This window comes from Lonchura striata, chromosome W, assembly GCF_050655825.1.
Source record: "Lonchura striata isolate lonStrDom1 chromosome W, ASM5065582v1, whole genome shotgun sequence".
NCBI classification, from domain to species: domain Eukaryota; kingdom Metazoa; phylum Chordata; class Aves; order Passeriformes; family Estrildidae; genus Lonchura; species Lonchura striata.
Genome location: NC_140743.1, coordinates 40,872,865 through 40,900,115, shown reverse-complemented (window position 1 = coordinate 40,900,115; position 27,251 = coordinate 40,872,865). Strand labels below are relative to the sequence as shown.

At 49.6% G+C, this 27,251-nt stretch overlaps 1 pseudogene; it reads left to right on the top strand.

Moving 5' to 3' along the window:
• Positions 1-19,506: 19,506 nt before the first annotated feature.
• Positions 19,507-20,202, top strand: LOC146763191 (olfactory receptor 14J1-like; annotated as a pseudogene).
• The last annotated feature ends 7,049 nt before the right edge of the window (positions 20,203-27,251 follow it).

Here is a 27,251-nt window from a genome sequence, read left to right as displayed (position 1 = left end):
CCTGGAGGAGAAGGACAGTTCTTTCCCATAGCAAGGAAAGCATGGAACTCCAGGATTTCAGGGACAGATGAGAAATGACCCTCAATATGCCAAGATCAGCTGGACCAGTCAGGCAGCCTCCAGGAGGCCCAGCCAGCCAGACCTGTTCCATGTTCTTGGATCCTTGGGCCCTGTAGCATCACAATTGCCCCTTGGTTCCATGAGGCCCTGTAGGATCACAACAGATCTTTGTTTCCATGAGGCACAGTGGTATCACAATGGTCTCCTTGGCTCCGCAGTGTCACAATGGGCCCTTGCTTCCATAAGGCCTTGCCATGTCAAAATGGTTTCCTTGTTTTCATGGGACAATGCCACAATGTTCCATTGGTTCCATGAGGTCACGGAGTCTCAAAATGGCCCCTTGGTTCTGTTTGGTTCCCCAGGATCACAATGGCCCCTTGGTTCCACCAGGCCTGGATGTGTTACACTGGTCCCTTGCTTCCATGGGGACCTGCAGTGTCACAGTGGCCCCTTGCTTTCATAAGACCTTGCAGAGTCACACTGGTTGCCTTGGTTCTGTGAGGCCCTGTGGTGTCGCAATGGCCCCTTGGTTCCATGGGGACTCGGAGTGTCAGAATGGTCTCATTGGTTCCATGAAGCCCTGCAGTGTCACAATGGTCTCTTTTGGTTCCACAGTGTCACACTGGCACCTTGGTTCCATGAAGCCCTTAAAGTGTCATCATAGTCTCCTTGCAGGTTCCCCCGCTGGTTCACAATGGCCTCCTTCGTTGGGAGGACATCGTATGATGTCCCATAGTGTAACAATGGTGACTTTGGTTCCACAGTCAGAATGGCCCCGTGGTCTCGTGGAGCCCCACAACCCCTTATAGAGCCCCACGGCCCCTTATGGAGCCCTACAGTCTCACTGTGATCCCCTTGATTCCATGAGGCCCTGCCATGCTACAATGGCCCCTTGGTTATACAAGGCCCTGCAGTGTCACAATGGCCCCTTGGTTCCAGTGGGTCCTGAAGTGTCATAATGGTCTCCATGGTTCCATGAGGCCCCAAGTTGTCACAATGGACTTTTGGTTCCACGAGCTTTCGTACTGCCAACAGCAGTCTCCTTGGTTCCACAGTGTCCCAATGGACCCTTTCTTCCATGAGGTTCAGTATCATAACATGGACACCCTGATTCCATGAGGTTGTGTAGTGTGGCCCTGCTGTGGCTGCTGTGTAACAATGGTTGTAAAGTAGGTACGTATTTTATTCAGTGCTGGACACAGGGGGAGCAGAACCTTCCCAAATCCTGTGTACCCCAGCTTCCTCAACCCCTTATTTATTCACAAAAGTCATGCATATTCTATAGCACCTATGTATATTCAGTACCTATCCTCACCCATTCTCCGCATGGTATGGAAATTAGCTGCAACTGCGTAGTTCATTCTTTTATTGAGTCAGTGGTCTCAAAAATTAGGCTGGGGTCCGATGGGACGAAGCTTCCATAGTCTTCCTCACTATTGAACTTTCGAACTCAGATGTCTTTGCATGCACAGTCACCTTTTTGCTTCGCATTTTTAGCAAGCTCATCAATCTTCATCAGCGGCTCCCCTTCTTTTTGCCAGCTCAGCATAATTTTAATGGGCAACAGATTTTCTTCAGAGGGCCCCCATATGGGTAGAATAATGTATACCATATGTTCATATATCCATTGCCTAAATCATTCTAAATTCCCTATTAACCCTTAAATCCCCTGTTTCACCATGAGGTTCCATAGTGTCATCATGGTCCCTTTGGTTCCACAAGGCCTTGCCATGCCACAATGGCCTCTTGATTCCATGAGGTTCCGTACTGTCACAAATGATCTCCTTGGTTCTGTAGTGTCACAATGGCCCCTTGGTTCCATGAGGTTCTGTACTGTCAACAATTATCTCCTTAGTTCCACAGTGTCACAATGGCCCCTTGTTTCCATTAGGTGCCTGGCCTCCCACAGCCCCTCATGGCCCCTCACAGCCCCTCATGGCCCTCACAGCCCCTCAGAGCCCCTCACAGCCCCAGGCACGGGCCTCCTCCCAAAGGAGAAAGGGTTGGGCCCTGCCTGTTCTCCTTTAATTTCAGTCCCTTCACAGTGATGAATAAAGAAAGGCTGAAATGGAGCCTTTCCCCAGCGTTTCCCTCTGGGTTAACTGCAGGCTAAAGCTCTGTGCTGGCGCTGGCCCGAGCGCCAACATCCTTGCAGCTCCCACGGCCTTTGCTGTCTCCTCTGTCCGTTCCTGTCCCCGAGTCCTGCCTGGCTCTGGCAGCAGCAGGAACCGCAGCACAATGGGCACCGGCCCGGCCCAGCCTGCTCCTGCCTCGGCTTCCAAGGGCTTTTTCCAGCTCAGTTCTGCAGCAGAGCAACAAGCACCTACACACAGCCCTGACTCCTCAGGGCCCGCCTGTGCTGCCCTGAGCCAGCCCTCAGAGGAAGAAAGGATCAGGTTCCAGCACTGTTTTCAGCACTGTTTTACCCACCCTGAGGTGACAGCAGGAGGCTGCTGGTGCCTTTGCCTTGGGAATTGCAATCACGGCTGCTCTTGGCCCTCTTCTGCTTGCCACTTGAATTTTATCAGTAAAACTGCACGTGCCTCTTTCAGTCGGTGCTGCCCATGGTGCTTTTATGACAGTGAAGTCAGTATTTTTGTCACAGGTGTTATAAATGAGAATTTATTCAGCCAGATTAAAAATAAGGAAAAAAAAATTTATTAGCGGTCAAATTCTATCTAGCCAGCCATGGAAAAAGACAGTGACGAGCCCAGGAATCGGCCCTGGGTGTGCCACAAGGAGTCAGCCTCAGCAGAGGTTTTCCCCTATGCCCACACACCTCCATCCTGACCCAAGCGGTTTTTATAGGGAAAATTCCACCTGAGGCCAAGATTTCAGCAATCAGTCTTTTCTTCTATTCAGAGTCCATAGGTTAATAAGATTTTCTTTTTTTGGTGATGTGAAGAAATAATTCAGTGTCCAGAGTAGGTGAATTCCTGATGAGATTTTACAGGAAGGTTGCATTCACATGTATCTGTCTGAGGATTTCCATGATATCCATCTTGGGCCATTTACGTGATGATCAGCACCCGATGATCAACACCTGGAGTCCCGATTGTCAGCACCTGGAGTCCCGAGATGGTCCATCTCCTGGCGAGCCACATCCTTTTACTTGTAAATCAGTTTCCAATATACACCCAGTCTCGCCTGCAAGGGGGGGGGGGGGGGGGGGAAACTAATACAACAGGCATAATCTAACAAGTATCCAATATTACATATTTCATACAAGGAATGGTGTGAATTATATTTACTACACATAACACAGTGTCCTGGGTTGTAAGATAAGCTTGTATTCTATTTGCCATCTGTTGAAGGCAAACCTGTTGGTCAGGTTTTGTTATCTTTTCCAAGAACCGGTTTTGCTCCTAAGAGGTAATGGTTTGTTAGTGGGCCATTGACTGATTCAATGCAGGGCTGGTAACGTAACACCATCCTATTGTGAGATGTTCCACCCAGAGGGGGAAGCCAAGCACTCTTTTATTGGATATAAGGGGGTACCTTTTTGGGGACAGAGCAGCTCTTTACTTTGGGGGATTGCCAGAGAAGCAGCTCTCTTCGGCGGCACTCGCAGCGAAGCAGCCGGAGCGCGCTGAGGCAACGGCGGCGGAGCTCGGAGGCAACACCGGCGCAGAGGAAGACCGGCCCCACTGCCACCAGATCTTCAGAGGAAAACTATACCCTTCTAAAGATCACCACTGCAGCTGCAATTCATCAACCACTGCAAGGGGAACAATCGTCCCAGCAGGACTGCTACTGGCACCCCGAATCCTCAGGTTCTGGACTTTTTCACTGGTTTTGTTTGTACCGATTGCATTTGCCTTTTTAAATTGTTGTCTAGTTTTCTCCTAGTACAGAATTGTTACTCCCATTCCCATATCTTTGCCTGAGAGCCTTTTGATTTAAAACTCCTAGTAATTCGGAGGGAGGGGGTTTGCCTTCTCCATTGCACAGGAAGCTTTAGCCCTCCTTCGCAGATTCCTGTCTTGTCGAACCTAGACACACAGGCATAAAGATCAGCAGATACTGGAATGCCCACCAGCCCCTGAGCACTAAGGCGAGGGGAATTAAAGCCACACAAGCCACATTTGCAACACTCAAACACAGCCCTGTTGCTGGTGCTGATGAAATAGAATAAACTGACAGAGGCCATCACAGAAATTGCCTCCACAGTGTGAAATTAAATTTAAACATCCACCAGGAAAAACAGAAACCAGAACGTCTCGACTCACTTAATTGCTTCTTCCCAGCAGCAGGAAATGTAGATGTCCAGATGTGTTTTCCACTGCTGGTGAGCACAGTGAGAGCTCAGCCTCTGCCCAGTCCCAGCGGGAACCTGATCGCAGCCCAGGGAGCTCAGCACACATGGGGCCAGGCCCAGAGCCCCAGGCACGGCTGCCCATTGCGGGGCAGCTGCACAGATGGAATGTCCTGCGGCCCAAACCTCCTGCTCCTGCCACACAGCGCCCAGCATTCTCCCCATCCTCCTCCTCCTCCTTCTCTCCCAGCAGGGCGCAAATTCCAGCTCGGAGGAGGCTTCCCCAGAGAGGGCTCCAGCTCCTGCTCCAGCCTGAGTGTCCCTGCAGAGGAACAGGGCATCTTTTAGGCACTTCCACAAGCTCAGGCTTCTCACTTCATGGTGAATCTGGGATGCAAATGGCCTTGCTAAGAAAGCCAAAAGTCAAGGGAATGGATTATGAATTATTAGAAAAAATCACCCTTCTTCCAGACAAGGTTCACCAAGTCATTCCCTTAATTTCTCCTTTTCAGATTCTTTCAGTTGGCTACTCTGAGAGGTCCATCTTGTTCTGGTGCTTATCATGAACTGATTGTGCTCTTGATTTATGCATCAATGCACCAGATGTGGAATCATCTACTCTGAACTCAGAAACAAGCTCCCTCTGTCAGAACATTTTCACATTCCAGATAATTTTCAAGATGCCCACTGACAGGCTGGAATGATTATCACACAACTCTCCACTTCTGGCTGCAGTCTCTGGAGAATCTTTCTCTGCATTCAGTCAGGCTTGTATTCTCTAACAATTCCTGGTAACACCTCCTGCTTTCTTAGCGTAGAATAGTAACAATGAAAACCTTAGCAATGACACAACTCTCTAGTCCACCAGGAAAAGAAAGGACAAGTTGTCAAGTTTTCCAAACCTTTGTCCTGCTTTGCTGCAAGAGTTGTGCTGCACACAGGGCAAGCCAAGAGAAGCTGCAGTTGGTGGCACATCTTGTGACAGGAGCTTGACCTCATTCTCCAGGAAAGGTTCTTGAAAAGAGCAAATAGGACTGCAGAGAAGATTCCTGGGAAATTGAAACAGCTTTCCAGAAGTGAAATGAAAATAGAAAGAAACAATCTGAAATGTTTTCCTCTATTTCTCTGCTCCCTTTTTCCATCTTGCACTACTTCTCCATCTCATAAATTCCAAATGCATGACACCTCTAAGATCAGTGACTTAGTGAGTTTTAGACACTCTAAAATACCATGAGCTGCACACAGTTTGACTTCCCCTGTGTTTGTTGGAAAGCAGTGCTGGAGCCATAAGTGCAGTGCTTGGGTCGGGCATGAATCCTACAGCCATGGAATTTGCCCTGCCAGTGTGTGACCCTCAGCAGGGGCAATGCACAGCAGTGTTGCTGTGCTGGGTCTCCATGGAACCATCCCAGGAGCAGCTGCTGAGCTCAGAAGCCATTGCAGCCACCGCCCTGCTCCAAAGGCCCTTGGCAGGGTGGGCTCCTGGCCTGGCTCTGTGTGCCAGGAGCCAGCAGCGCTTGGTGCAGGAAGCCCAGAGAGGGCACAGAAATGCTGGGTGAGGAATGCTGGGGGCACAGTGAGATGGATGAGTGCAGCTGGCCAGAGCAGAGGAGCAGCACTCACAGGGGGCACAGCCTGCAGGACAGATGGCCAAGGGCTGGACAGGGCTGGCAGGACCAAAGGCACCCAGGTCTTTGTCCCTGGGCTCTGGCAGTGCCTCTGGAGGCCCCACAGAAAGAACTTTCCTTAGAGGAGCTGCACTTTGGTTCTCCCTCACCCCTCCCTGAGGAGGCTGGCAGGGGTTGCGGATTTATGGCATTTGTCCTTGCTGCTCCTCACATCCCACTGCCCCAGAAACAGCCCATAGCCACCCGTGAGGGACAGGACCTGCTGTCCCAGGCTGGGCTCAGGGCTTGGCCTTTCTGCTTCCCCCAACCAGCCCAGGCCTTGCTCAGCATTGCAGTTCCCTACTCTGAGCCTTTGGCTCCCTGCAATCCTGGCCTCAAGGATCTGCTCTCACCAGTCCTTGGGAAGCCTTTGGCAGTCCCTGCCCTCAGTGGGGCCCAGTGATGCTCCAAGGGACTTGGAGTTTTGCTTCTGACTCCTTGAGAAGCTTCTTCAGTCTTGTCTCAGTGTCTGAGGGTCCTGGACACAGGCCCAAATCCACCTCGGGGATCAACAAAATACAGAAAGCCCTTGGGGGCTCTTTCTCTTCCTGCAATTGTCTTCAGCTCTCCAGGGCTTGTACAGCTGATTGAAGTCAGTTTGGAGTTCTGTTAAGGAGAAAGATTTCAAAGTGTACCTCATTACTTTTTTCTTCAATTTAGTATTTTTTTTTTTCCCCAGTTCAGAGAAGAGCTGATAGAAGAATTTCCCAGGTGATCTTGATGCTGAAGGTCTCCTTAGGAGGTCTGGGCATGTAGAAGAATGAGCCCCTTGAGGGATGACCCTGCTTGGACAAGCTGGCCCTGACCCCCAGCCTCACCATGTCTGACATCACCCACCTGGCACTGACATCCCAGTGCCCTGCAGCAGAACCTTGTCCCTGAGCTCTGAAGCTCCATATCCCAGCCCAGTGCACTGTTGTTGTCAAGGCAGGACGGGAATGAAGAGACCTCTGATTCAGAAGGCTGTGACAGTAAAACTCAGTTTATTCAAAATGCACCACTCTTTTATACAGAGCTCCACAAGGACCAAATCCATTGGTTCTGAAGTGAAAACAACCCACCACCATTGGTTCAGAGTGCTTGATGCACAGTGATAGAACTTAACTATAAACAATGTGAAAACAAGAGAGATAAAGAATTATTTACATTCTTTCCTAGCTCTTTCTCAGTCTTTTGCCTGGGTAGAAACTCTCAGTTTCTTTCTTTGACTAAATCTGAGTCCCACATGTCCTTCTTTTTAGTTTAAAGAAAGAGGTGGTGTTTGTCAGAAGACCTTGCAAAGAAGAGGACAAACACGACTCCAAGGTTCACTAGTTGATAATTCAAAACCTCACTGGATGTTGGCTCAGATCGGTCAAAGAGCTTCCAAACTTATAATTTTCAAGGAATCGGTTACTAACTCTAAGAGAGTAACAACTCATTGTCAGACTGTCAAGGAACTGGCAGTCCAACTTGTCAAAACCCATTTCCCAGTGTGAGCATGACCTGACAGAAAAGAAGGCATTTACAACACGTGCACATACCCAACTCAGTCAAATTTGAATTTGGCAAGATGAGTAACATCTCTTTGCCAGAGCTGCAAAGCCTTTAGGCCTCTGGGATTTGTCCCAGCCAATAAGGTGCAGCAGGTGAAGCCTTGGTTGGCATTCATCAGAATTGCTTTTGCAAGGTGTGTGCACTTAATAGAAGAATCATGCAAGGCTCTGCCTATGCAATCATGTAATCAATGTGTTGCCTTCAGGGGAAGGCAAGGCGACCTGATGGCAAGGAACAGCACAGCAGCCCGGCCTCGCCTGGGCTACTCGGGCCAACAACACATGCTAACACCAATGTGGTGGACGGTCGAAAGGCCTTTATTATCTTATCTCATGGGTTTAAATAGTCTCGGGGGACTTTGCTACGTCAGGGGGGGTTGGTAGGGTCTCTAGGGTTAGTCAGGAGTGGAAAACTACTGGGTTAGGTGTGGTTACATACTCTGGGGCTAGTAGATAACATGTTGCAGGGAGAAGGGGGGAAGGGTCTTTCTTCCCATCACATCCCGAAATCTTCCGTTCACCTGTCCCTATCTACTACATCAATGGACAGCTTGACTGATGAAATTGAATTCAGATCCAAATTACATCTTCAAAGCTTTCAAAACAATTGAGTGAAATTGACCCAATTCAGAAAGGACCAAATTCAAAACACTTGAGAAACCTCTGAAATGCCATGAAATATCTGAAATGCCATGGCCACAGCCCTTTATTCAATCACTTGGGCTGAGGTTGATTCGTGGCTTCCCAGTACTTTGAGCTGTTAGTGAAAACACTGCTCTTTCCGCCTTTTTTTTTTTTTTTTTTTTTAAGAGCCAGCGGCGGGCTCTAGGACCCAACAATGCTAGGCAAGGCGGAGGACCTGGCCCCGCGGGCAGGGCCATGTGTCCCAAACCCAGCCGGGGGGAGCCCAGGGTCTCTGCTGAGGCAAGTGTCACCCGGCTCAGCCCCCAGCTTCTCTTTGGTATCTCCTGGGGCCTCTGAATTTGGGGTCCCTGTGACACTTCAAGACCACTGATAAATGAGCGACCTCTCCCAAACTCATACATCAGTGCACGTTCCCAACAGGCTGCGAGAAACCCAGCAATTCCTCGGAGCTTCCGCCTTTCCCCGACAACGCACAGCCATGGTTTCTTCCACAGCTCCTCAGCATCCCGCTCTACGAACCACCAGAGCAGGACCCGAAGGGTGCGAGAAGGGGCTGTTCCCCCGGGAATATAGAATTTCACCCGGGCTCCGAGACTCCCTGCACCACCCACGCCCGCCCAATACAAGCGGCTGCTCTCCTGTCCCCGCAGTTCCCTGATCCGTGACCCCGCCCCCCCTCATTCCCAGCTCCGGGACCAGCAGCAGCAGCCGGCTCTCCCTCAGAGGGGCAGAGTTCGGTACAGTCTGGAGGGGACGAAGGGCTGGACCCATTGTCCAGCACGGGGCTCTCGGCCACCGGACCGCAGGGCAGAGCCGCTTCAGGGGCCACGGCGGCAGGAGCCGCTGCGCCCTGTGACTGCCTCTCCCTCGCGTCTCGCGGGGCGGGCGCCGCGGCCGCATCTCCCAGCGGGGCCGGGGGTGGTGGCGGCGGCCGCTGCTCTTCCGCCGGTCCCGAGGTCGGCGTCGGCGGCGGCTCTTGCAGCCGGAACGCAGCAGACATCGCCGCGGGTGCGGCAGCTTCTCCCGGGAGTGACGCTGGTGGTTCCGGGGTGGGCGGAGTCGAGGCTGCTGCTGCTGCCGGAGCAACGGTGGGCGTGACAGTGAAGTCTGCTGTCGGCAGGGGTGGCGCCACTACAGGCGTGGCGTAGAAGGCAGGCACCACCTCCGGCAAGGGAGTACATCGCACAGTGGGCAGGGCGGAGAAGAACACCGGTGCCCCGCTCAAAACGTGCTGTTGAACAGCAGATGCTGGCACCGTAAATGAAATCCAATCAACCAGTCCGCATGACCTGCAGAGGGGCGGACTGGGAGGAAAAGCCTGTCCCGCCGGCACAATCGGAATTCCTGCGGGTGGTGGGTGGTGTGCCAGGGGATGGACCAAAGGCTGCATCGCCGTCTGCGCAGGCTCCATCAGCAAAGGAGATGGGGGGGCAACATCCGCCCCCGCTGCGCCCGGCGCCGCGGGCAGTTCCAGCCCCCCCACAAATGCAGGTTGGAAAACGGGGGGCTGTGGGGCCGCGGGCGGCGGCGGCTCCCGCCAGTGCAGGGCCGCCCCGTGCAGTCCGTGCAACGCCGGCTGTGCTGAAGCTGATAGCTGTGGCAAAGGCACTCCGGCTGCCTCGGGAGGGGCGGGCGGTGTCATCGGCACCGCTCTCTGGGCAGGGTGCTCCTGCGCAGCCAGCCGCTGCGCGGGCTGCGGCGCGGTCCGCGTTCCGGATCCTGAAACGTTCCGCTCAGAATCCATATCTTTGTACAAGGTTATGTCAATTCTCGCCTAGATTGCAGCCAGGTCGGACGCAGCGGTGTCTTCCTTTGCGCATTTGCGCCGTGAGACAGCGTCCAAGGTTGAGCCAGACCTTGTGATCAAAAGGGAATCTAGGATTTACAGAAAATCCCCAGTCCCGAGCCCAGCTCAAGAGTCAGGTCCTCTTCAGGAAGCCAAGCTCCGATAAGAGGGATGCTGGCTCGCCAGGCAGTCAAGACTCCTTCCTCGACTGCCGATGGCTGGTTTCCCATTTTTAGGGAACCTTTCCCTAGCAGATGTCAACTTCAAGAGTCCGACAGTCCGCTATTCCAGGGAAAAAACCCTGTCCCGCTCAGTCCCAGGCTCTTAAGAGCCAGTCCACGGTCCAAACTGGACCCAGCCTTCTCCGGAAGGCATGGACTTCTGCCGCTGCCTCGCTCCGGAAGACTCCGACCGATCTTCCCTAGGCAGCCCTAGCTAGCCGCAGCCGATCGCGAAGCAGGCAGACTAAGGCTCTGGCCACTGGACTGCAAGGCAGCTTTGGCCAGGGCCTTCGTGGGTTCTGTTATAAATTGTGACACGGCAATTTGAAGTGTCTTAATTCAATAAAGCAATTTTATTTAAAACAGCAAGCGAGTAAGGCAGGCAAAGCACAGCGCTGGGCGGCCGGGGAGTCTCCTGCTCCACCAACGGCGCGCAAAAATGTTCTGTCCCAACCTTCCTTTTATCCCCCCCCTTCTCCTTGCAGGCGTGACTCTCCAGATGTAGTCTGAGTCTGGTCGTTGTGATAGCTTCTAAGTCTCTTCTTTTGAGATGCAGCAAGCAGACCAGATACACATACCCAGGACTCTAATCTCAACCTCCTTATTACCTTGTAAGCAAATAAGCATTTCAAAGACACACCAGTACATTCTTATGCAAACCAAGGTAATCGAGCATATCACAGTGAACAAATGATCTTCCACTTATCTCAATTCCCCCATTTTCTTGTTCATCTTTATTTTGTTCACTGAATCTTTGTAACTCTTGGTGACTTAGTATTAGGGTCTCATCTACATCGTGTATGGGTTCATATTTTGCCCTAATGAGCATTAAATGTGCTGCCTCTAAGCGTCCCTTCACTATTTTTATTGCCTTATTGAAGATGCATGGCCCAAAGGTCAGTCCCAATATTATCTGTATCAGATGTCCTGCAAGGGTGGATAACAAGGTAGTTAACCAAGGAGATTGATTGAACCATGATTCATACCAACTTTGCTGTGCCTCTCTTTCCCTCTTTCTCTGCTCTAATCTTCTCCTTAATTCTGCCATGGTGTCTGTAACAACTCCAGTATGATCAGCGTATGCACAGCATTCCTCCTTCAGGGCTACACACAATCCCCCTTGTTGTAATAATAGCAAGTCTAAACCCCTTCTGTTCTGTAACACCACCTCAGATAGGGACCTTAATGATTTTACCAATCCATCGATGGCCTGCTCAATTTTACTCAGATCTTCATCTACTGAAATTCTTAATGCTTTAAATTCCTTTTGTTGATTTACTAGGGATGCCACCCCAGTTCCAGCTCCTTATAACTGGTGAATCCTCCCATCTTCCTAAAGTCCACTTGAAAGGTTCATGAGTTGTTACTTACGCAGTATTACAAGATATACAAAGGAAAATCACAAGCAGTAAGCAAATGGCATGTGGGGTCTGGTTTCTCACACTGCAACAATTATACCCTTGTGACTTCTTTCCCTCTATTAGCTGGTTATCACCAAAATACCCTTGAGCCCAAAAACTATTTCTGCCTTTGTTACTCCCAGTCCCGGGGTAGTTCCGCAAATATTGCTTGCGTATTCCATCCTGAGGGCTCCTTCCTCCACAGCTGTTTACTCCTCTGCCTCGCCCGTCGACTCGGGTGCTTCGAGCCACAGGGTGTACCATCTTCTTGGCAGCAAGAGTATTCTTCAGGAGGGGATTTATGCCCTCTAGTGCCTTGCCGCATGCAATAAGAATGCCAATTCTGATCTTTTACCTCTGGTGCGGTACAACTGACCCCTTTTAGGTCTTTCCTACAAAGGCCTTCTATGATCTCTGCCACAAATGGGCTCGGCTCGTTTGTATGGTAGCAGTAATAGTCTGGGTGAATGCCCTTTGAGAAAATTTCCCACCACTCTTTAGATTCCAATCGGATTTCCCCTCTAGTCACTTTACAGGTCAGTACCCAAGCTGTAATCTCTCTTTGTACGTTCCAACAGGAATTGCAAGTTCCTCATGGAGGATACCCTCTGTTGCAATGTAACCACCACCGTTCCCCACACACCTTACAGATATAGCATACAAAAGGATAGCAATTACAATTTTGATTTTTACACTTTACTCTAACACTTGAATTACTAATTAGTCCACTATCTAAGTAATATAAGTCTGATGTGTATTCAATCTGATAAGAGTCCATTAGTTTCTCTGTAACTTCAATTTCAGGTTCCCGGGAGGACTGGTTACTTGCCACACAGTGTTGTTAACTGGTCCTTTTACTCGACTGGCATGTGTCCATCCTCTTTCTGCAGTCCGAATTGCAGTTTCTGTAGTGAGTAACACAAGATAAGGACCTTCCCATTGTGGGGTTAGTGTAGATTCTTTCCAGGATTTTATTAACACATAGTCTCCTGGATGTATTTTATGTATTTTTAAATCTAAAGGGGGTCTTTGCGTAATGATTCCTTTTTCCCAAAGTTCATTGCGGCGTTTCATTAAGGCAATAATATATGAGGTTATTTTATAGTCCTTCAACCGGGGGTGGTCTCGGGGTTCCTCCAAATCATATGGCATCCCGTATAGCATTTCAAAAGAGGAAATCCCAACATCTGCTCTGGGTCTTGTTCTTATGTACAATAGGGCTAAAGGGAGACACTTGACCCATGTCAATTTTGTTTCTATTATTAATTTGGTTAATTGCCTTTTTAGTTCCCCATTCATTCTTTCCACTCTTCCCGAACTTTGGGGATGCCATGGGGTATGGTATTCCCACTTAATTCCCAGAGCATGTGAGATATCCTCAGTTATTTTGGACACAAAGTGGGGTCCCCTATCAGAATCTATTGTTTCTACTATCCCATATCTAGGGATTATTTCTTCTAATAATATTCTGACCACTGTCTGAGCAGTAGTCCGAGTAGTGGGGTAAGCTTCTACAAAATGGGTGAGATGATCTACTATTACTAACAAATATTTATATCTACCCACTTTAGGCAATTCAGTGAAGTCTATTTGTATTTTGGCAAAAGGCCTGTGAGCTAATTCCCTTCCTCCCATGGGCCTTTCCCTAAGATGTTTTCTGTTTACTTTTTGACAGATCAGACAATCTCCCACTACTCTTTTAGCCAAATCATAGATTCCAATACTCATATATTTAGTGGCAAATTGATCTACTAATGACTGAGTTCCCCAATGAGTCTGGTCATGCAATCTTTGCAAAATTTCTGAGGCCTTGCTTTTAGGTAAAACAGTTCTCCCATCTGGGAGCTTCCATTGCCCTTCAGACCCCTCCTCAATTCCCATCTTTTGTAATTTTTCCTTTTCTTGAGTGGTAAAACTATATATTTGCCATTTTTCTTTGGGGGAGTCCACAGATACAGTGTCGCTCTGCCCCATGTCCCCCCGAGTTCGTAGGGCTGCTTTCTTGGCTTCTTGGTCAGCTAAATTATTTCCCCTGTTTCTAAAGTCCAATCCTCTCTGGTGTCCCCTTAAGTGGACCACAGCAATTTGAGCCGGGCCCCTTAAGGCATTTAAAATTTGGACAATTAGCTCTTGATGAATTAGATCTTTTCCCTGTGAGTTTATAAGTCCCCTCTCTTCCCAAATTTTTCCAAATGTGTGCACTACCCCATATGCATATTTAGAGTCTGTGTATATTGTTCCAATTTTTCCTTTTAATAGCCTTAAAGCCCTGAGTACTGCATATAATTCACAAGCTTGTGCAGACCAGGAGTTACTTAGTGGTCCGGATTCAATTACCTTTAAATCTTTTTCCCCAATTATAGCATATCCTGACTTTCTTTTCCCTTCTACAACCCGAGAAGAACCATCTACAAACAATCGCTCCCCTTCGTCCAATTCTTCCTCTTCCAGATCGGGTCTAATTTTTGTTTGACTTTCAATAGTTTGAAAACAGTCATGTGCTAACTTTTCATCACAGGGTTTCCCATACAAAAATTGGGCAGGATTTTGCGAGGTAACCACTTCAAGTGACAAATTGGGGGAATCAATTAAAATACCTTCATACTTCAGAAGCCTAGAATCTGTAATCCATTTATCAGCTTTCTGTTGTAAGATTCCTCTGATATTATGTGGGGATAACACTTTCAATTTTCCATTAAAAGTTATTTTATGAGCCTCTTCTACCAAAAGGGCAGTGGCTACTATAGCCTGCAAGCATGTAGGCCATCCTCTGCTCACCGGATCCAGTAATTTAGATAAATATGCTACAGGCTTCTTTTTATCTGCCCATTCTTGGGTTAAAACCCCGTATGCTGTTCCTCCCTCCGTATTAACAAACAAATAGAAGGGTCTTTTTAAATCAGGTAGGCTGAGGACTGGCGCGTTTACCAAATCATTCTGGAGCTCCTGGAGTCACTGATCATCCGTGGGGCTCCATTTCATTAGGCTATCTTGGCTTAATTTATCATAGAGGAATCTGACCTTCTGACTGTAATTTTCAATCCATTGTCTGCAATATCCAATTAACCCCAGTAGCTGACGAACTTGCCTTTTATTTCTGGGGGCTGGAATCGAGAGGATTCCTTTTACTCTTTCAGGATCAATCTTCTTTACCCCTCCACTTAAATAATGCCCCAAATACTTCACCTCCTCCTCTACAAACTGTAATTTAGATTTGGATACTTTTAGTCCTTTTAGGCTTAGGAAGTTTAGTAATTTAATACTTTCTTGCCTCACTGTTTCTTCTCCTGTCCCAGCAATAAGCAAATCATCCACATACTGAATCAGGGTTGTCCCTTCATCTACTTTATATTCCTGAAGAATTTGTTCCAAAGCTTGGCCAAATAAGTTAGGTGATTCCGTGAATCCCTGCGGCAAAACCGTCCACCTTAATTGCTGCCGCCGGTGTGTTGCCGGATCCTCCCATTCAAATGCAAAATAATCCCTACTTTTCTCATCCAGAGGGCATGCCCAAAAGGCATCCTTTAGATCAATAACACTATACCATCGATTTTTAGGTCCCAGACGGCTCAACAAAGTATATGGATTTGCAACTACTGGAAACCGGGCCAAAGTCCTCTTATTTATTTCTCTTAAATCGTGCACCAATCTGTAGGACCCATCTGACTTTTTTACAGGCAGGATGGGAGTATTGAAGGGAGACATACAGGGCTCTAAAAGCCCTTTTTCCAATAACCTATCTACTTCAGGTTTTAGTCCTAATTTTCCCTCCCTAGGGATAGGGTATTGTTTTATTCTTACGGGTTTGCCAGGATCACTTATTTCCACTGAGAAAGGCTTAATCTGCAATTTCCCCACCGTTTCCGGGGTATACCACACCTCAGGATTAATTTTCTTTTCATCCTCCACCCTTAAAGGGCAGAGCTTTATCTGTAATTCTTTATTTACAACTTCTAAATTAATACCCAATTCTATTATCAGATCTCTCCCTAATAAATTGTAATCTGCTTCAGGTACCAGTAGTAAAGAACCTATACCAAATTTGGAATCAGTTTCTACCATCACATCCTTGATAACAGATACCTCAAAGGGCTCTCCTTTTGCCCCAATTACATGTACAGTGTCAGATGACTTTTTACATCCAAGCGGCAAGGCTTGCACCGTGGATCTTTCAGCCCCGGTATCCACTAAAAATTCCATCTCTTGTTGTTGGGGTCCCACTTTAAGCTTTACCAAGGGCTCCTTAAGATGTTTCTTCCCCATCAAATAGAGCCCTTGACACCCCTAATCTTCCTTAAAGGCCTTCTCATCCGCTATCCGTTGTCTGCATCCCCTCTTCATATGTCCCTTCTTTCCACAGTAGAAGCAGACAATTTCACGACCTCTTTCTTTTCCTTCCCTAGAAATATAACTCTGCTCCCGATTCTCCCTTTGTTCTACATTCCTTGCACGGAAATTAGGGTTAGGCCCTTCCCGCACAACTGCAGCCATAATCCTCGCCTGTCTCTTGAAATTCTCATCCTCCCTTCTCACAAAAACCTTCTGCGCTTCCCTCAAGAGCTCCTCTATTCCTCTAGTCTGCCATCCGTCCAACTTTTCTAGTTTCCTCCTAATATCTACCCATGCATTTGCCACAAACTGCATTTTCAACACCGCCTCTCCCTCCTGGGTATCAGGGTCTATCCCAGAATACAAGCGGAAGGCTTTCCTTAAGCGCTCTAACCATTCCGTGGGATCCTCATCTTTTTTTTGTTGTAATCCAAAAGCCTTCTTCACATTCTGCCCCCGCGGAACTGATTGTTTTATTCCCTGAATGATGATGTTTCGCAAATCACCCATGTGAGTGCGATGCAAGGGATCCTGGTTATTCCACTGGGGATTTTGTAGGGGCCACTTCATATCTGCTAAGGGTCCTTGGTGGTGTTCATCATCCCATATCCTCATACCCGTTTCCCTTATCATCCTCCTTTCCTCTGCCGTGAACAAAATCCTTAGTATTGACTGTAACTCCTCCCATGTGTACACATTGGGCCCCAAAAATTGGTCCAACCGTTCTGCCACTCCTAGAGGATCGTCCAACAAATGTCCCATTTCCTTCTTAAAGTCCCTGACTTGCCCAGAGTCTAAAGGCACAGTTACATAGGCAACCCCTGCTATTTGGGGTGGCTGACCTTCCTGTCCCGCTTGGGGATTCGGGATCATACCAATGCTTTGTTCTCTTAGGGGAAACATCCCCAATTCCTGTTCCTTTTTCCTAGTCTGACTTCTAGTTACCCTACGATTGTTTTCCCTTGTTCCTCCACTCTCTGCCTCATCATCAGAGTCTGAAGGAGCCGTGGGGACCCCGGGGCCAACCGGGTCCGCAGGCAGCTGGGGATATATATTTTGACTAGCAGGGGGTGGGAGTGGAGGAATATATGGAGGAGGAACGTAGGGGGGCATATTATTTTCCTCCTTGTTTTTCTTGTTCTTTTCCCTGGCTGATAAGGCAAATAGTTTTGTCCTTGTCTCCCCAACTGTCCACAGGGAAGCATATTCGCTCTCTTCTGAATCAAAGGCTTCCTTTGAGTTAACATATATATTTAGAGCCTGACAAATCCAATCCTCAAAGGACCCGAATACCGGCCAATACAAATGGTCTCCCCTAATTTGTTTCCCCCCCCACACTTCCATACAATAATGTATCATTTTAACTTTGTCTTTCCCTTTTCTAGATGGGAAAGCATCCCAATTAATTATCATCAAACCCAAGGGGCTATCCCTGGGAATCTGGGGAAGCTTAGCATGGGTCCCCTCTCCCATGGGACCAGAGGGCTTGCTTTTCCTCTGTCCCATCTTCCGGAGTGCACTCAATTTCTCACACACGTGCTCCCCTGGTTCGTGGCCCAGCCCCTCGCGGGGAATGGAAAACGCACTAATACAGAGTCCGCACTCACTTGGTCTCCACGAGACCTCTCACACACAGCACTCCGGGAAAACCACCCCAAACCGAGCGGGAAACCGGCCTATACTCACGCGTCCTGCGTCTTCGCTGGTTCTTCGTGCACAAAGATTACAGGGGTAACCGGTTCTCCTTTGCCCGTTACTCAATTTAGGTTCGTCGGTGGAGAGTGATCAGAAAGCCTGGGGCAGCCGGGCCGCCATAAGGGCGGGGCGCCTCCCGATCGTCCCGTAGTGACTGATCTACTTCTCCATCCGAGTCACGGCACCAAATTGTTATAAATTGTGACACGGCAATTTGAAGTGTCTTAATTCAATAAAGCAATTTTATTTAAAACAGCAAGCGAGTAAGGCAGGCAAAGCACAGCGCTGGGCGGCCGGGGAGTCTCCTGCTCCACCAACGGCGCGCAAAAATGTTCTGTCCCAACCTTCCTTTTATCCCCCCCCTTCTCCTTGCAGGCGTGACTCTCCAGATGTAGTCTGAGTCTGGTCGTTGTGATAGCTTCTAAGTCTCTTCTTTTGAGATGCAGCAAGCAGACCAGATACACATACCCAGGACTCTAATCTCAACCTCCTTATCACCTTGTAAGCAAATAAGCATTTCAAAGACACACCAGTACATTCTTATGCAAACCAAGGTAATCGAGCATATCACAGTGAACAAATGATCTTCCACTTATCTCAGGTTCCACGAGCACGGACAGTTGCAGGAGTCCAGGAAAAAGACACAGAAGGTCCAGCTCAGGGAGCAAGCTCTGGTATTTATTAGCCCAACGGGGCAGAACAGCAAACCAAAGCAAATCCACAACGTGACAACACGGAAGGTGGTGCTAGCCAGAGCTGGCACAGAACTGAACTTGGCATGGGATTTTATAGGGCAGGGGAAGGGAAAACAACCTCCAATCAGGGGCTAGCAGGGAGTGGCTAGGGGTGTGCCAGGAGAGGGGGACCACCAATAGGGGAAAGGTAGGGGAGGGGTCCCAGGTCCTCGTCCAACCACTCGGTGCCCTGGGTAGAAGCTTCTAGATGGGGGGCAAGGAACACCGAGTGACAGACAAGACACCTGGGAGGGGTAAAGGGAAAAGACTTTGCCCCTTCCAGGGTGATGGACAGATACTGGAAAGGCGGGAAGGGAGGACAACGGCGGGAAAACTAGGGAAAGAACCATTACAATCTGGGGGGGAACCGGGATGAACCAAATAACATTACAAAACATACCAATAACAAATATAACTGAGCAAATATAACAAATATAACCAAATAGGAACCGAAAACACACCACCACAGACTTCCAGCGTTACCTTTCTCAAGAAGGCAGAGGTGTCCGTTCACAGCCTCCAGGCTGTTGGCGTGGAACTGCGCCAGGGGAGACCACCCCCGCAAGACGCTGAGGTTCAGGTCTGCTACCGAGGCTGCAATTCCACTTCAGGTCACCAGACCCTGTGCCTTCAGGGCAGGGTGAAGTGCCACGTCGGGCTACACCAGACCCTATTCCGCAGGGTAAGGTGTAATTCCACGTCGGCAGTCACCAGATGTTGTTGTCAAGCCAGGACAGGAATGAAGAGAACTCTGATTCAGAAGGCTGTTGAGAGTAAACTCCTATTTATTCAAAATACACCACTCTTTATACAGAGCTCCGCAAGGACCAAATCCATTGGTTCTGAAGTGAAAACAACCCACCACCATTGGTGCAGAGTGCTTGACGCACAGTGATAAAACTTAACTATAAACAATGTGGAAAACAAGAGAGATAAAGAATTATTTACATTCTTTCCTAGCTCTTTCCCAGGCCTTTGCCTGGCTAGAAACTCTCAGTTTCTTCCTTTGACTGAATCTGAGTCCCACACCTGGGCATCTCCCTGGCTGCCCTCCTGGGCAACGGCCTCATCAGCAGCACCGTAGCCTGTGGCCACCACCTGCACACGCCCACGTCCTTCTTTCTGCTCAACCTGGCCCTCAGCAACCTGGGCTCCATCTGCACCACTGTCCCCAAAGCCATGCACAATTCCTTCTGGGACACCAGGAACATCTCCTACACAGGATCTGCTGCTCAGGTATTTCTGCTTATCTTCTTAATGGGAGCATAGTTTTCCCTCCTGACCATCATGTGCTACGACCGCTACGTGTCCGTCTGCAAACCCCTTCACTATGGGACCCTCCTGGGCAGCAGAATTTGTGCCCACATGGCAGCAGCTGCCTGTGCCAGTGGCTTTCTCAGTGCTCTCATGCTCAGGGCCAATACATTTTCCCTGCCCCTGTGTCATGGCAATGCACTGGGCCAGTTCTTCTGTGAAATCCCACAGATCCTCAAGCTCTCCTGCTCAAATTCCTACATTAGGGAATTCAGGCCTCCTATGGAGACTGTTTTTCTGTTATTTGTTTGTTTTGTGTTCATTGTTTTCTCCTATGTTCAGATCTTCAGGGTCGTACTGAGGATCGCCTCTGAACAGGGATGGCACAAAGAGTTTTCTACCTGCCTCCCTCACCTGGCCGTGGTCTCCCTGTTTATCAGCACCTCATTTTTTACCTACCTGAAGCCACTTTCAATGTCTTTCCCATCCCTGGACCTGGCCCTGTCAGTTCTGTACTTGGTGGTGTCTCCAGCCCTGATCCCCCTCATCTACAGCCTGTGGAACCAGGAGCTCAAGGCTGCAGTGTGGAGACTGATGAATGGATGCTTTCAGGAGCATTAAACTGCTGTCCAATTTCTGCTAATCACTTGTAATAAAAATCATCTTTGATACTTCTTGTTAGTTTCATTTTGGAGGTCCTTTTTCTTTGTATTACATTTTAATGTTGTCCACAAAGAAGTGTCATTCCTTGTGCCATTCCTCATTTTGCTTTTCTCCATCTTTCCTGTGGCCACAGACTATGTCAATGAGGGACTGCACTCTTGGTGGCTTTCAAGGAACTAAAGGATGTTCCAGCAAAGTTTTCTGCAGAGATGCCCTTTTGTTGCCTTCTCTGGAGCTGCAGCAGCAATGTCTGTGTGCAGATCAGTTCTGGCAGAGCAGCTGTGGTCCTGCTGGCCACACCATTCCTGATCCAGGCCAGGAGCCATTGTCCTTCTTGGCCACCGGGGCACACTGCTGGCTCATGTCCACCCTGCTGTCCATCAGTCCCTGCGGGTCCCTTTCTGCCTGGCTGCTGTCCAGCTACTCTGTCCCCAGTCTGCCGCGCTGCAGGGGTTTTTGTGGCCAAAGTGCAGGACCCAGCATTTGGACTTGCTAAACCACACCTTGTTGGATTTGGTCCCTGGATCCAGCCTGTCCAGGTCCCTCTTCAGAGCCCTCCTACCCTCCCACAGATCAACACTCACATCCAGCTTGGTGTCATCTACAAAGATGTCCTTGGTTCCATGGGTCCTCTCAGTGTCACAATGTCCCTTTGGTTACACCAGGCCCTGCACTGTCACACTGGTCTCCTTGGTTCCATGGGGCCCCAGGGTGTCACAAAGGCCTCATGGTTACATGAGGTACCACACTGTCACAATGCTCTCTCTGCTTCCACAAGTCCCCTCAGTGTCACAATGGACTCCTTGTTTCCACGAGGCCACACAGTGTCACAATGGCCTTCCAGATTCCTTGAGGCCCCAGAGTGTCACAGTGGCCCCTTGGTTACACAATGTCCTGCAGTGTCACAATTTCCCCTTGGTTCCATGAAGTCCCACAGTGTCAAAATGGCCCCTTGGTTACACTGGGCCCTGGACTCTCATTGCTCTCCTTGGTTTTGCAGTGTCACAATGGTGAAACCCCTTGGTTACACAAGGCCCCACAGTGTCACAATGGCCTCTGTGGTTCCACCAGGGCCCAGTGTCACGGTGGACTCCCTGGTTCCATTTGTCCCCAGAGCACCACAATGGAGCCCTGGTTCTGTGGGGCTGCACAGTGTCACTATGGTCCTCTTAGTTCCATGAGGCCTTGCAGTGTCACAATGGCCCCAGAGTGCCCCAATCAACACAGAATGACAGAAACAAATAGGCTGGAAAAGACCTTTGAGATCTTTAAGTCCAACCAATGCCCTAATACCGCCTTGTCACCCAGACCATGCCACTAAGTGCCACTGGAGACAGACAGTTTCTCTGCCACCTCCCCCCTGGCCTGCCCATTCCAATGCCCACTCACCCTTTCTGTGAAGAACTTCTTCCTGTTGTCCAGCCTAAACCTCTCCTGGTGCAGCTTAAGTCTGTGTCTTCTTGTCCTGCCCTCCAGCAGATCCACACTCACACCCAGCTTGGTGTCACCTGCAAATTTGATGATGGTGGGCTCAATCCCCTCACCCAGATCATCAGTGAAGATGTTAAACAGGACTGGGCCCAACACACATCCCTGGGGGACAGCACCAGATGATTTATTAAAAAAAAATTTAGATATTGATCTAGTACCCATATCTAACTGTGATGGACAAAAACTCTCTAACAGTTTAAAATTAGAAAGTGTATGTTTATTGTGACGTTGGGCAGTGAGCGGGATAGCTCCCAAATACACACCACACTTTCTAAGTGATTACAGAGCCTTTTTATCCATACAAGTATTGAATACCCAAGATACAAATACGTATTCATAATTTTGCTACATCCCATTCTTCAATTCTGTCTTGGTTAGACAAGACAGGAGTCTGTGAAAGAGGGCAAAGCCTCCTGTGCAATGGAGAACGGCAAACCCCCCTCCCTCTGAATTACGAGGATCTTTAAATTAAAAGGCTCTCAGGCAAAGATATGGGAGTGGGAGTAACAATTCTTTACTAGGAGAAAACTAGACAACAATTTAAAAAGGCAAATGCAATCGGTACAAACAAAACTAGTGAAAGAAAAAGTCTAGAACCTGAGGAATGCCAGTATCAGGTTTTGCTGGGACAATTGCTTTCCCTTGCAATAGTTGATGAGTTGCAGCTGAAGTGGTGATCTTTAGAAGGGTATAATTTTCCTCTGAAGATCTGGTGGCAGTGGGGGCCGGTCTTCCTCTGCGCCGGGGTTGCCTCTGAGCTCCGCTGCCGTCGCCTCTGCGCGCCGGCTGCTTCGCTGCGAGTGCCGCCGAAGAGAGAGCGAGAGAGAGCTGCTTTTCTGGGAATCCCACGAAGAGAGAGAGAGAGAGAGCTGCTTCTCTCCGAGTCCCGCGAAGAAGAGGGAGAGCTCCTTCCCCCCTCTGGGTGGGACCCCTCACGGTGTTACATTTTTTCAGCCTTTCATTGAATCAGTCAAAGGTGTATACACAAACCATTGTCTCTGAGAGAGATAACAAAAAACCTGTCCAACCGGTTCGCCTTCGACAGATGGCAAATGGAATACAAGCTTATCTTACAACCCAGGACATTATCCACCCCTTATTCTATTTCCATCTGCACACCATGAAATCTTACACCCAGTTCTCTCTTAAGACTAAGTTTCCCTGTGGTACACAGCGGGTGTCCCCATCTTCCTGCATTACCCACCAAGTGTAACCAGGTCCTTGAGCAAAGACAATCCCACGAATGGGTTGGTCTTTGCCTGAGGTGGGATTAATCCAAACAGTTTTCCCTAAAATACCTTTCATATGTACTACAGGGACCTTATCTCCATCTACTGCGTGTAAGGGTTCTGACTGAGCAGGGCCAGCTCGATTGACAGACCCCCGGGTGTTGACCATCCAGGTTGCTTTTGCCAGGTTAATTTCCCAGTTTCTAAATGTTCCCCCACCGAGTGCCTTCAGGGTAGTCTTAAGGAGTCCGTTGCACCGTTCAACTTTGCCGGCAGCTGGAGCATGATAGGGAATATGATATATCCATTCGATACCATGTTCTCTGGCCCAGGTGTTGATAAGGCTGTTCTTGAAATGGGTGCCGTTGTCAGACTCAATTCTCTCAGGGGTGCCGTGTCTCCACAGGACTTGTTTTTCCAAGCCTAAGATGGTGTTCCGGGCAGTGGCATGAGGTACAGGGAAAGTCTCCAGCCATCCAGTGGTGGCTTCTACCATGGTCAGCACGTAGCGCTTGCCTTGGCATGTCTGGGGCAGTGTGATATAGTCAATCTGCCAGGCCTCCCCATACTTGTACTTGGACCACCGCCCACCATACCATAGGGGCTTCACCCTCTTGGCCTGTTTGATGGCAGCACACGTCTCACAGTCATGGATAACCTGGGAAACACTGTCCATGGTTAGATCCACCCCTCGGTCTCGTGCCCACTTGTAGGTGGCATCTCTGCCCTGATGACCTGAGGCATCATGAGCCCATCGAGCCAGGAACAACTCCCCCTTATGGTGCCAATCTAAGTCTATCTTTGACACCTCTATTTTTGCTGCCTGATCTACCTGCTCGTTGTTCCGGTGCTCCTCATTAGCCCGACTTTTGGGGACATGGGCATCTACATGACGGACTTTCACCGTCAGCTTTTCCACCCGAGAGGCAATGTCTTTCCATATATCAGCAGCCCAGATTGGCTTTCCTCTACGTTGCCAGTTGGCCTTTCTCCACCTTCCCAGCCAGCCCCACAGAGCATTGGCTACCATCCATGAATCAGTATAAAGGTAGAGCTTTGGCCACTTTTCCCTTTCAGCAATGTCCAGAGCCAGCTGAACGGCCTTGAGTTCAGCGAGTTGGCTCGATCCACCTTCTCCTTCGGTAGCTTGTGCAACTTGGCGTGTGGGGCTCCATACGGCTGCTTTCCACTTCCGGTTCATCCCTACGATGCGACAGGAACCGTCAGTGAAAAGAGCGTAGCAGGTCTCCTCTGCTGGTAGTTGGTTGTATGGTGGAGCTTCTTCAGCCCTTGCCACTTGTACCTGCTCCTCATCATCAGTGAGACCAAAGTTTTCACCTTCTGGCCAGTTCGTAATTATCTCCAAAATCCCAGGGCGATTCAGGTTTCCAATACGGGCGCGTTGAGTGATGAGGGCAATCCATTTGCTCCATGTGGCGTCAGTGGCATGGTGGGTAGTAGGAACCTTTCCTTTAAACATCCACCCCAGCACCGGTAGTCGGGGTGCCAGGAGGAGTTGTGTTTCTGTGCCAATTACTTCCGAGGCTGCTTGAACTCCTTCAAAGGCAGCCAAGATTTCCTTCTCTGTGGGAGTGTAGTTGGCTTCAGACCCTCTGTAACTTCGGCTCCAGAATCCCAGTGGTCGGCCTCGAGTCTCCCCAGGCACTTTCTGCCAAAGGCTCCAAGACAACCCATGGTTCCCGGCTGCAGAGTAGAGCACATTCTTGACCTCTGGTCCCGTTCTGACTGGGCCAAGGGCTACAGCATGAGCGATCTCCTGCTTGATCTGGGTGAAGGCTTGTTGCTGCTCAGGGCCCCAGTGGAAATCATTCTTCTTTCGGGTAACCAGATAAAGAGGGCTCACAATCTGGCTATACTCAGGAATGTGCATTCTCCAGAAACCTATGGCACCCAGGAAAGCTTGTGTTTCCTTTTTGCTGGTTGGTGGGGACATAGCTGTGATCTTGTTGATGACCTCAGTGGGAATCTGGCGCCGTCCATCTTGCCATTTCACTCCCAGGAACTGGATCTCTCGGGCAGGTCCCTTGACTTTGCTCTTCTTGATGGCAAAGCCAGCTTCTAGTAGTATCTGGATGATCCTCTCACCTTTCTCAAACACTTCTGCCGCTGTGCTCCCCCACACAATGATGTCATCAATGTATTGCAGGTGTTCTGGAGCCTCACCCTTTTCTAGTGCAGCCTGGATCAGTCCATGGCAGATGGTGGGGCTGTGTTTCCACCCCTGGGGCAGTCGGTTCCAGGTGTACTGCACGCCCCTCCAGGTGAAAGCAAACTGAGGCCTGCATTCTGCTGCCAGAGGAATGGAGAAAAACGCATTAGCAATATCAATGGTGGCATACCACTTTGCTGCCTTGGACTCCAGCTCGTACTGGAGTTCCAGCATGTCCGGCACAGCAGCGCTCAGCGGTGGAGTCACTTCATTTAAGCCACGATAGTCCACAGTCAATCTCCATTCTTTGTCAGATTTGCGCACAGGCCAGATGGGGCTGTTGAAGGGTGAGTGGGTTTTGCTGACCACCCCTTGGCTCTCCAGCTCCCGAATCATTTTGTGGATGGGGATCACGGCATCTCGATCCGTCCGATACTGCCGGCGGTGCACTGTCGAGGTCGCAATTGGCACGCGTTGTTCTTCCACCCTTAGGAGTCCTACTGCAGAGGGGTTTTCTGACAGTCCAGGCAAGGTGTTCAATTGCTTAATGTCTTCTGCCTCTACAGCGGCTATTCCAAAAGCCCACCTGAGTCCCTTTGGGTCTTTGTAATATCCGTTCCGGAGGAAGTCTATACCTAGGATACACGGAGCATCTGGGCCAGTCACTATAGGGTGTTTCTTCCACTCCTTCCCAGTCAGGCTCACCTCAGCTTCCACCAGAGTCAATTGTTGTGATCCCCCTGTCACACCAGCAATGGAAACAGGCTCTGCCCCCACATGTCCCGATGGTATCAGAGTACACTGTGCACCAGTATCAACTAAAGCATCATATTTTTGTGGCTCTGATGTGCCAGGCCATCGGATCCACACTGTCCAGAAGATCCGGTTTTCCCGTGCCTCTCCCTGGCTAGAGACAGGGCCCCTCTAACACTGGTTATCATTCCTTCCCTGGGCATACATACTAGAGGTCCCTTCAAGGGGGTCTGACAGATCGTACCCACAAGCTTGGTCACGGGAGGTTGAGGCTACCTTCACTTTGGTGGAACTCCCCCGGTTAGAGTTTCCCTCCTTGAGTTGACGGACCCGTGCTGCCAGGACAGAGGTGGGTTTCCCATCCCACCTCCCCATGTCTTCCCCATGGTCACGCAGGAAGAACCACAGATTAGCCCTTGGGGTGTACCCTCTCTCTCTAGCTGGGGATTGTTGGGTGCTGATTCTGGGGCCTGTGACTCTCACGGGTGCTGTATTAACCTTCCTTATCTCCTCCCTCATCTCCTCTTTAAACTCCTTAATCACAGCTGAGATATGAGCCTGCATTGGGCCATTAATCATACTCTCATAATTCCTAAGTTTGTTGGCAACAGAACCTATTGTCTCCCGGTGGGTGTCAGCATTGATCGTTGCAATGAAGGTGGCGTATTGAGATGGCCCAAGATTTGCCAGACTCCACAGCATTTGTCCCGTACACCTGACCTTGTCAGGGTCATTATTGTGTCGTCCATCCCTCCCAAAGAGTACCTCCAATACTGCCACTTCTCTCAGCTGTTGGATCCCTTCCTCAAGGGTCTTCCAGCGCATTCTATGATGGTGCTCTTGCATTCTCTCTCTGTGGATAAACCTCTCCCTGACACTCATTAAGAGCCGCTCCCAGAGAGAAAGGGACCCTGGTTCCCTTACAAAAATCTGATTTATACCCGAGTCCTGGGTCAAGGGTCCCAAGTTCCTTGCCTCACCACCGTCCAGCTGCACGCCTGTACCCATAAGATCCCAAACCCGGAGTAGCCAGGTAGCATAAGCCTCACGCCCTCGTCGCACAATGTCTTTATGCAGATTGCGAAGACTTTCGTACGTCAGGGACTCGGTGATGATAGCAATCTCTGGGTCCCCTGTGGGTTGTGAGGTTCCTCCATTCCTGTCCCTATCTGCAGGGTGCTCTGCTTTCACCTTAGACTTCCTTGTTTCTACCGGGGCCACTGCTGCTGACCGTGACTGCCCTTGTGGTTCAGCTGGAACCTGGACAGTTGTAACATTAGTGGGTTCCACAGCTGTACTATTAGACTGTCCCTCCTCAAGGCAAAGGGCCGGTTTCTCACCAGCTGGGGAAATGCACTCCTTCA